This window comes from Petaurus breviceps, unplaced genomic scaffold, assembly GCF_028583685.1.
Source record: "Petaurus breviceps papuanus isolate PSGF00001 unplaced genomic scaffold, PetGlider_PUasm1.0 90808, whole genome shotgun sequence".
Lineage (NCBI taxonomy): Eukaryota > Metazoa > Chordata > Mammalia > Diprotodontia > Petauridae > Petaurus > Petaurus breviceps.
Window position 1 is genome coordinate 11884484 of NW_027187349.1, and position 9671 is coordinate 11894154.

Here is a 9671-nt window from a genome sequence, read left to right on the forward strand (position 1 = left end):
AGTTTTCAGGACTAGTTCTTCATTCCCTTGTCTGTAGCTGTTCTGCCACCAGATCTCAGTCTCAAGGAAATTGTGACTGCCTCTCTGGGGCTTTTCTCATATACGTAGTATTACCTATGTCACTTCCTTCAGCCAATTTCCTGTTTATGGCAGTAACAAGGGGACAGGAGTTCATACCTTCTGTTCCCCCAATCAGAGGCTTGATCAGTTACTAAGTGTTAAGTACCTGCTATTTTTGCCAACACAAAGGGATCTTCAAATTCAAAATTACTTACCATTACACATGAATATTGAGTTCCATGTTCTCCCAGTCTAAATCAAGTTAAATCAACAAGCATTTTTTAGCCATCAGTGTGCCAGGCTCGAAGTACTGAGATTACAAAGAAAAACAAAAATTATAAAGAAACCACAACAAAAAAAAAAGTCTGTGCTCTCAAGGAACTCAGTCGATGGGGGAGACAACATGTATATGTACACAACTAAGTACAAACAAGACAGGATAAATTGGAGATAATCTTAGAGGAAAGGCACTATCATTAAAAGGGATCAAGAAAGGCATCTTTCAGAAGGTAGAATTTTGGCTGAGCTTGAAGGAAGTCAGCAAAACCAGTAAAAAGAACATAAGGAAGAAAAGCTTTCCAGGCATGAGGCACAGCCAATGGAAATTGTTGGAGTTGGGGAATGGAGTATCTTGTATGCAGAGTAGCAAAGATTCCAGTGTTTCCGAGTAACATATGGAGGGGAAGGAGGTGTAAGAAAGACAGAGTCCAGGTTATGAAGAACTTTAAAAGCAAAACATTTTATATTTGATCCTAGAGTTTAATTGGAATTTATTTAATAGGAGGAGGGTGACATGGTAAAACCTATGCTTTAGGAAAATCACTAAATATCTGTTTAGAGAATGGAGTGGGGAGACCCCCACTTAAGGTAGGGTGACCAGTGATGAGGATAGCCAGTTATGGGAATGGAAATTTGAAAATATACTCTTCCCCCTTATAGGCTGAATGTAGTCACATGGAACCTGTGGTGGGAGGCTTGTTTTTCAGGAATGCTGTAGTGTAATGCCAAGGAAAGGCAACTTCCCAAGGTTCAAAATACCACCATAGGTGCTCTCCATTTTATTAAGTGACAAATTAAGAACAGAGAAGGTCAAAATATGACATCATTCAAAATAAAGCATTTACTAAGTGTGATTAAATAATCTCCAAGTACTACCCCACCCCAGGACCTTACATTCATTCAATCAATTTCAAAGTCCCTGTTCTAAATACTACTCCACCCCTAGGCTGTACCTTAGTTTAGTCCATCACATAGCCCTTCTTCTCAAATGGAGATTAGTTTCCAATCATAAGTAAAGTACATTCATTTGTTCAACCATAGAACACAAAAAGGTCAAAAGTTCCCCACCCCTGGATCACAATTGAATCTACCCCAGAGTTACAACAAGTTTAAGCACAGCACTTAATACCCAAATGGAGGTCTTTTCTTCATCTTGACCAGAGGCAAGTTCTTAGCAATCTATGTTCCTGGGGAGACAAAGCTTAGCAAGGCCACAAGATACATTGCCAGTCTCTTCATTAATTCATCCTCTGTCTGCAGAACAGTCCTAGGACCCCTGAAAACATTAGCAAAACCCTCTCCCAGGATTTCTGTAAACATACAACAAGAAAATCCTTCTTCAGGGCTTCTGAACCAACAGAAAGGTTCCCAGAACCATGCAACAACAGCACTGTCCTTTACCAGTGGACAGTATTCACTTTCTGTCTGCAGGACAGTCTCAGGAGCTCTTAGCCAACAGCCAGGTTCCAGGACTACTTCAACAACAGCACTGTCTTTCACTAGTGGACAAATCTGGCAAAACAACATCAAAACAGACAAAGTACCAGCAAAACAGCCATGTCTCCTCCATCCTTGGCAGCTCTGGGGGCAGGTCTCAAAAGTCCAGGGCAATTCAAAGTGGCCCTCAGCAATCCTCTCAGTCTCTCTCTGCCTCCACAAGGGTGCTGCTTCCAAAAAAGTTCTTCTGCCTCTCTCTTGTCTCTCCAAATCTACATCACCAGCTCCTGCCAGTTCAGGACTCTCTTTTCACATCAACAAGTCCATCCCACAGGTGGGATTAACAAGCTCTGGGTTTTAACACAATCAATTTGAAAACCAAGCCAATACAGGGGAATCTTTAAATGTCATTACTATCACAAATGCCTACACCTTGTTTGTGATTGGACAGTGGGTCACAGTTGTGATGTTCTCAGACCCTGGAGAAGGCTCTATATTCTCTGATGTGAGGTTTTGCTTTGGGGTTCACTTTGGGAAGAGTTGTGTGATTTGACCAGATGAGACTCTGGGCTCATGGAAAGACCCTGGCTTTGAAAACCCATATGGTCCTTCTCTCTCTGGTAACTAACTAGGTATGGATGTAATGGTCAGACAGCTGGAAGCCCTGTCAGTCTTTTTTCTGTATTTTTTTGTCTGCTTGTAACTTCTGTTTGTATTTTCTCTGAATTTCAGAGAGTTCTTTTTCCCCTGAAATGCGTAAAATGATATATGATTAAAGTAAGATTGTTAACCCATTTTGAGTTGCTTTCCTTTAGAAAAGGAGATCAAAGAACATGTGCTAGCAGCCATCTTGGGTATGCTAGGGTGCTTGCTGCTACACAGCCTGCACCAGAGAAGTGGCATCATCAGGGTAGAGAGGTGACTATAATGTGAGATGTATTAAGAAGATAGAAACTACAGGACTTGGCACCTGGGTATAGGTATGTGAGTTTGGGTTTCAGTCTTGGTAGACCACTAAATAGTTTTGTGTGTTCCAGGAATTTCAGGAGCAAACTCCCTTAACATCTAGCAAATCTTTGATATGTCACTGAAGCAGATAAGGAGGTAATGGCTTCTTCGTGAGATTAGATTGTTCTGTACATATTGCACACACTCTGAGCATGGTTCAGAGAGACCAATAGCACCTTTATAACTTCATATTTAAAGATCTTCCTTTTGATTGAAATGCTTCTTCTGGCTTTGTGGAAAAACTTCCTTATGGGATTCCACCTGGGGCTTGGTCTCATTTTGTAGTTGAATTTAAATTCACTAAAGATTTTTAAAGTATTCTTATCATAATTTTTTAAAAGTTCATGTCACTTATTTTAAGTTTATTGATTTCAAATATAGGAGGGATGAGGTATTTCAGGTTTTCCTCTATAAATCTTAGTTCGGTTCTTTTTATTTTTGGAGCTGTTGTTATGTTACGTATGTTGGTTTCTTAATCTAGAGTCAGAATAGTAAAATATAGCTTTAAGACTTCACTAAAGAGCCAGTTAGACCATGTTTAGAGAGCTTGATTTTTAAGGCTGAAAGTGATAAATATAATTTTTACTCTTTCATATACTGAGGTGGATTTTTTTTATTTCATTGATTCAGGAATTCCTTCCAGTGATGCAGATCATAACCTAACTATGCCTGGCCAACCTGTGTGACTCTCTTCTATGCCCTCCCAGAAGTTCTTTACGAAGGGTCCACCAACATGCTGGAAGCCTTCCTCACTTTTCTCAACATCAGGATGGTGGTGGTGAACTCTGACTATCTATGGATCAGCTCTCACTCCCACCATGTGACTAATCTTTTGGTCATAAAATGACCAAAAAGGATGTTGTTGACATCCTTTACTTCTTGTTCTTCTTTGGAATTCCTTGGGTCCTATCCAAGTGTCTACTTTGTTGTGGTTATTTATTTACTTCTGACTCTTTGTGGCCCCATGGACCAAACCGTCCACAGGATTTTCTTGGCAAAGGCACTGGAATAGTTTCCTTTTCTAGTGGATTAGTGACTTGTCCAGGGTCACACAACTAGTAAGTGGATTTGAACTCATGTCTTCCTGACTTCAGGCCCGTTGTTCTATCCACTGAGCAACCTAGCTGCCTCCTAGTTTTATTTATTACTTCTTGAAATATGGTATCTGAGGTTGTATTTCTTTTTGTCATTGTTTTCAAATAGTCCAAGGATTCTCTTATTATACTCTGCTTCATACCTTACTGACTGCATTATAATCTAAGTGGAGACTTGACAACAACTCAGACCATGATTCATTACCAGCAATCAATAAGCATTTTAAAAATACATGCTCTATGTTAGTAACTGGGGACAGAAAGACATGACACTATCCCTACTGCCAGCCATAGCTACTGCTGTCCTACTGACTGGTTAAAGGGGTTCTCAAAGCCCTTCTTTCCCCACCCTAGTCCTGCCCTAATCACTATTACCTTTACCACAATAGTGTGGGAATATCTTACCTGGGTTCCCAGTAGGAATTCAGAATACATTTCCCCAAAGAAACCAAGTTATAAGTGGCAACTCGGTATCCTTAGTTCTAGTAGTTTAGTAGTTTTATACTTCAGTTACATCATGGATTAAGTTGGCTTTTGTGACTTGGCCTGATAAGTGATTATCACTTACATTATATTCTATAGGATTCCAACTTCCATACTAAGCCATAAGTTAATGTATCAAATGACATTTATAAATTACTGAGCACAATGTGTGACACATAATAAAATATAAATAAATCCTTGCTTCCTTCTCACTTCTCTGCCTGTCACCCCTACCCCATATCTGCCAAGAATAGGGAAATGGCTAGTTTGCGTGGCTATCTTAGATTTTCTTGGAGATGCTTGAAAGTCACCTATGTGCTGAATGTGTCCTGCTACATTTGACATTGAATTTCTTTGTATGTCTCACGTTCATATCTGTGTTTATCAGTTAAGAGGACCTAGTCTCTTTTTCTTTACTTTGTTTCTAAAGAATGGTCTGCATTAATCTTACCTTGGACAGAATATGAGAATCATTCCCCACTATTTAGTTGAATACATTGGCACTTTCTATCCTAATTCACCTCATCCTTCCAGACACTTAACCTAAGAATCTTTCCATAAATAAAGGCCTTGTGGTTCTATAAACATTCCAACTTCCTGTTGCTTCATCCAGACTGCATGTTCTGGATTTCTATATTTCTCCTGAGATTTTCCTTTTTCATTTTTGTTTTTAGGTAGATTCTATCATAGGTAGAGCCATAGCTGAGCTACTAGTCCCAAGCTAGACCCTTAGAATATACTCAGAAATATCAAGCACCTTTTGAGTCCAGCTACCTCTCCCGTACTTAACTGAGCTTTGTCTTACTTTCAGCTTTCTTCAGTGTTATTCTCAGACTCCACTGAAATCCCTCTCTAATGTTTTTTGGAAGTGGTCTTGAGTTTTGGAAGGCTGTGCCGGTAACTTACAAAGTATGGGAAGGTCTTACCAAGCTGGAAAAACTTCTTGTCTGAGCTTTACAAGGTGGCTGCCTTTTGCCAGGCTGCCAGCTTATCTAACTTTGTGGTTTTCTCGTTTTGGCAACTCATGAAACTATCTGTGAAGCTGTGGAAGTGTTCCAGTTTCCTTCAGTGAAATGACTGCTGACTCCGATGAAATCATCGGTCTTCTGAAATATTGAAGTTTTTTTCATATTAGTATGTTTTTAAGAGTCCAATTAGGGCTGCATTATTATTCCTTTTCAAAAATATTCTGAGGTTTTTCTGCTTAAGTTTACTTCCATCACTGGTGTTTCTCATAACAATTCAACCCTCCTCATCCCCACATCTTGCACACACACACACACACACACACACACACACACACACACACACACACGCACGCACGCGCGCGCGATGAGGGAAAGCTCAGACGTCATAAATGACTTACAAAGTCAACACATTTCTGTGGCCAAGATCTTAGCAATATGGTTACTTTATCCACAGGTAGATCTAACAGGCAAAACGTATGAAAGAGTGAAGGGGAGGCATGAACAGCATTGACATGGTAAAGAGACTTCTGGGAGGTAGCTTTGAGGCTTGGGCCCTGTCGGAGTCAGAGGACTCAGGAAGAATGCTAGGTTCTGGTGCGTGAGGGGAAGACAATCTGATGGCCCAAGAATGGATGCATAATGTGAAGACAGCAAAACATATATGTCTTCTTATTCTGTTTCATTCTTGACATAAGCCCTTCATAAGATGCCAAAAGTTCTAGAAGCCTACTTCTAGGTCTTTCAACATCCTGTGCACCCCAGTTCAGCACACAGGTTGTTCATCAGTCCTCCATCACTCTTGTTTTATCAGTCAATTAACAAGCATTTGTTAAGCCCTCCCTACAAGCCAGGCATTGTGCTGAATGCTGGAGATATTACAACAAGAAGGAGACAGTCCTGGTTCCCCTTCTTTTCTAATAAGACTTGACCTTGATATGTTTTATGCTCATTTTTAATAATATGTGGCAGCATATTTACATCTACCAAGAGATTCTCAAAAGCTGGCTCTCTATCCACTGTATCAGAGGTATCAAACTCCCAACCCATTGCCAACAAGCTATTGCAAAATTCCTGATTCCAGAACCAGATTAAAATGTAATTGGGAAATGTTTAACTAAATAAAAATAGAGCACAACATAGGTAATATTAATTTATGGTTTTCTAAATATGTGGTCTGCTAGGATCCCAGTTGTATTTGAAATTGACACCATTATTCACCATGACTTTCTCTATTCACTAAGAGAATTTTGTTAGTTGTTTTCAGTCATGTATAACTCTTCATGACTCCATTTGGGATTTTCTTGGCAAAGTTACTGAAGTGGTTTGCTACTTCCTTCTCCAGCTCATTTTACAGATGAGGAAACAGGCAAACTGGGTTAAGTGACTTGCCCAGGGTCACTCAGCTAGTGTCTGAGGCCAGATGTTAATTCAGGAAGATGTTACCTGACTCCAGGACTGCCCCTCTATGTACTGTGCCGCCCAGATGTCTGCACTAAGAGAATACAGGTGTTAAAACATTTTTAACAATTTTGTTTAAGAGAGTCCTTCGTGATTATTGAAAGCATTGTGTGATTTTCTAAATGCAGTTTATCTCACTCTCCAGTTCTGAATCTAGCTTACTGTCCATCAGCAGTGCTTGCCCTACAAATACGAATGTGATGAAATACTGTAGCATATAAATGTGATAAAACAGGGGTGCTTAATGGATCCCATTTCTTTGTTGCATCATATATATTTCAATAGCTTTATTTCAGTATAATTGGTTTCATTTGTAGTCCTGTTATTTTATTTTATGTATTTAAATGCATTGTTTTGAGAAGGGGTTCATAGGTTCCCATGATTGCCATAGACAAAAAATAGTTAAGAATTCCTGTTCTAGAGGTTTAATATGATAGTTTGGGGATATAGGGTCAAGTGAGAGATTTTTTGTTTGTTTTGTTTTTGAAGAATGGAGTTGCCTTGAGTATGTTTGTAGGCCACAGAGAGTAGATAGGGAGAGAATGAAGATTAAAGAGAAGGGGTATGATTTTGGAGACAATCTGCTGGAGAAGATAAGAAAGGAAGGGTACAGGTAGACAGGTATTAGCCTTGAACAGGAGAAGGACTCTTCATCAGAGACTACAGTAAAGGTGAAGAAAGAGGGAGATAACATAAAGGAGTTTTAAGATGAAGAGAAAGAAAGAAAAAGGAGAGACATCAAATAGCCTCAGTTTTCTCAGTAAAGTATGAGGGTCCTCAGTTTTGAAGAGGGAAAGGGAAGGGGGTAGTGTAGGAAGTTTGAGAAGTACCCTTAGCAATCTTCTAAATTTTAAGGATACTATTCTAATGATTCTGAAGACAAAAAAGTTCTGGAAACAACAAGGATCAGAAATGAATCTCTGTTTCTGAATGTTCTAATCTAGGATGTTTTAAAAAGCTAGGTGGTACTGAAGAGGTTACCTGCTAAGAGGGTTAGGGTTGCTCTGGAGACCCCAAAATACCAACACACTGGGTCCTGCCAAATGAATTCAACTCGAGTCTTCTCAGCCAAAGAAAAGTAAAATTTATTAAAAGTTTGCTTGCATTAGACACAGAGTAAGTCTGTGCTAGGTCCTTCTATGGCACTCTCACTATTCTATAGCATTCTATGGTGCTCTCACACCACATGGCATGAGATGGGGTCTTATATATGGAAAGTTGTGGAAAGAATCTACCTGGTGGTCTAGAGGAAGAGTTTGGGGAGGGTCTTCAGGAGGAGTTAATGATGTCAATGAGTGATTGAGGGTAGGAACTCACCTGGAGACCACAAACAATGGTGGGCTAGGCTAGTTCAAGGGTGGAAAGTCCTGCCTCATCAAATGGGATGATTCAATCAAGAGTCCCAGGGAGGTTCCCAGAGCCTGTACCTCAAGGACTCAAGGAGAGCTTGAGGGGTCTCCCAGAGCCCATACCTCAATCAGTACAGTGAACAGAGGGCTAGGACTGGAGTCAGGAAAACTGGAATTCAAATTTGGCCTCAGATACTTGCTAGCTGTGCGACCCTGGGCAAGTCACTTAACCTTGTTTGCCTCAGTTTTGTCATCTGTAAAATGATTTGGAGAAGGAAGTGGCAGATCACCCCATTATCTTTACCAAGAAAACCCCAAATGGGATCACAAAGAGTTGGACACAACTGAAAAGACTGAACAAGGAGGGACAGATCAGGAAGGACCTTAAATTCCAAACCACAGATTTCAGATTTGATCCTGAATTATATTAATTTACATTTACTCACCAACTAGGACAGTTTGGCCTCAGGGTGGGAGTTAGTTCCAAAGCTTAATGGATGAAGTCCTTCAAGAGCATGGTCTCTTAGCAGATAGCAATACTTATTCAATCCCCATTCACAAAGGATCAGTGACTCAGATTCCAGATCTGCTGCTCCTACCATTGTGCCAGCTAGCTGCCCTGGGTGCCAGTCTGAGTCAGGAAATTTGGCTTCTAGTCCTAACTGTGACACTCATTAGTTGTGTGATTTTAGAAAATTATCTATCTCCCTGAGCCTCCATTTTCTTATCTGGAAAATGAGAGGTTTGGGCTAGAAAGATAATCTCGAAGGTGTAATCTTATTTGGGTTCAATTGACTTATTCAGGCTACTCCTTATTCAGAGCAATCCTGCCTTGAAAGAACCTTTAAATGGATAAACCAGTATATTTTGTTACTTGGAAATGCAAACGAAGCTGTGTACGGCAGGGGAAAAGAACCAACCAAGTTGGCCATTGAAATGCACCAAACAAAGCATTGGTGGTTCCTGAACTTTTAGGGCAAAGGATCTAAGGGAAACTGGAAGGCACACAAATAGTGGTTGCCCTGGGTGCAAGCAGCCACTTTTCAAGAAGCTACTGAATATTCAGAGCTATGATTTTTTTTTTAAGCTTTAGAAAGCAAAATGCTTAAAACTGATTTCTGATCAAAACAGTAGTGACTTCTTTGCCTTTTGAAAAAAGAAATGCATTTAGTGATTTGAATAACAACATTTCCTAACAAAGAATATGCTAGAGAGATAGCAACAGATGAAATTAGGTCATTTACTCATTTCAGCTTTTCAAAAGATGTACCATGCAAGTAATGGGGACAGGTTATCTGCTGTTGTTGCCACTTTAAAAAAAAAACATATCACCATTGCCTTGGGTTTATAAAATATTTGATAATGTATCTTTGGAGACAAGGGTAGGGAATTTTTTTTTTTCCTAACAAAAGCCATTGTGATACACACACACACACACAAATGTCAGTTGTGGGTTATGGTCAAGTAAAGACGAGTTTTTAAAGAGGAAAAATGTTCAACTTTAAAAAAAGGAGTGGGACATAAAATTTTAAGAA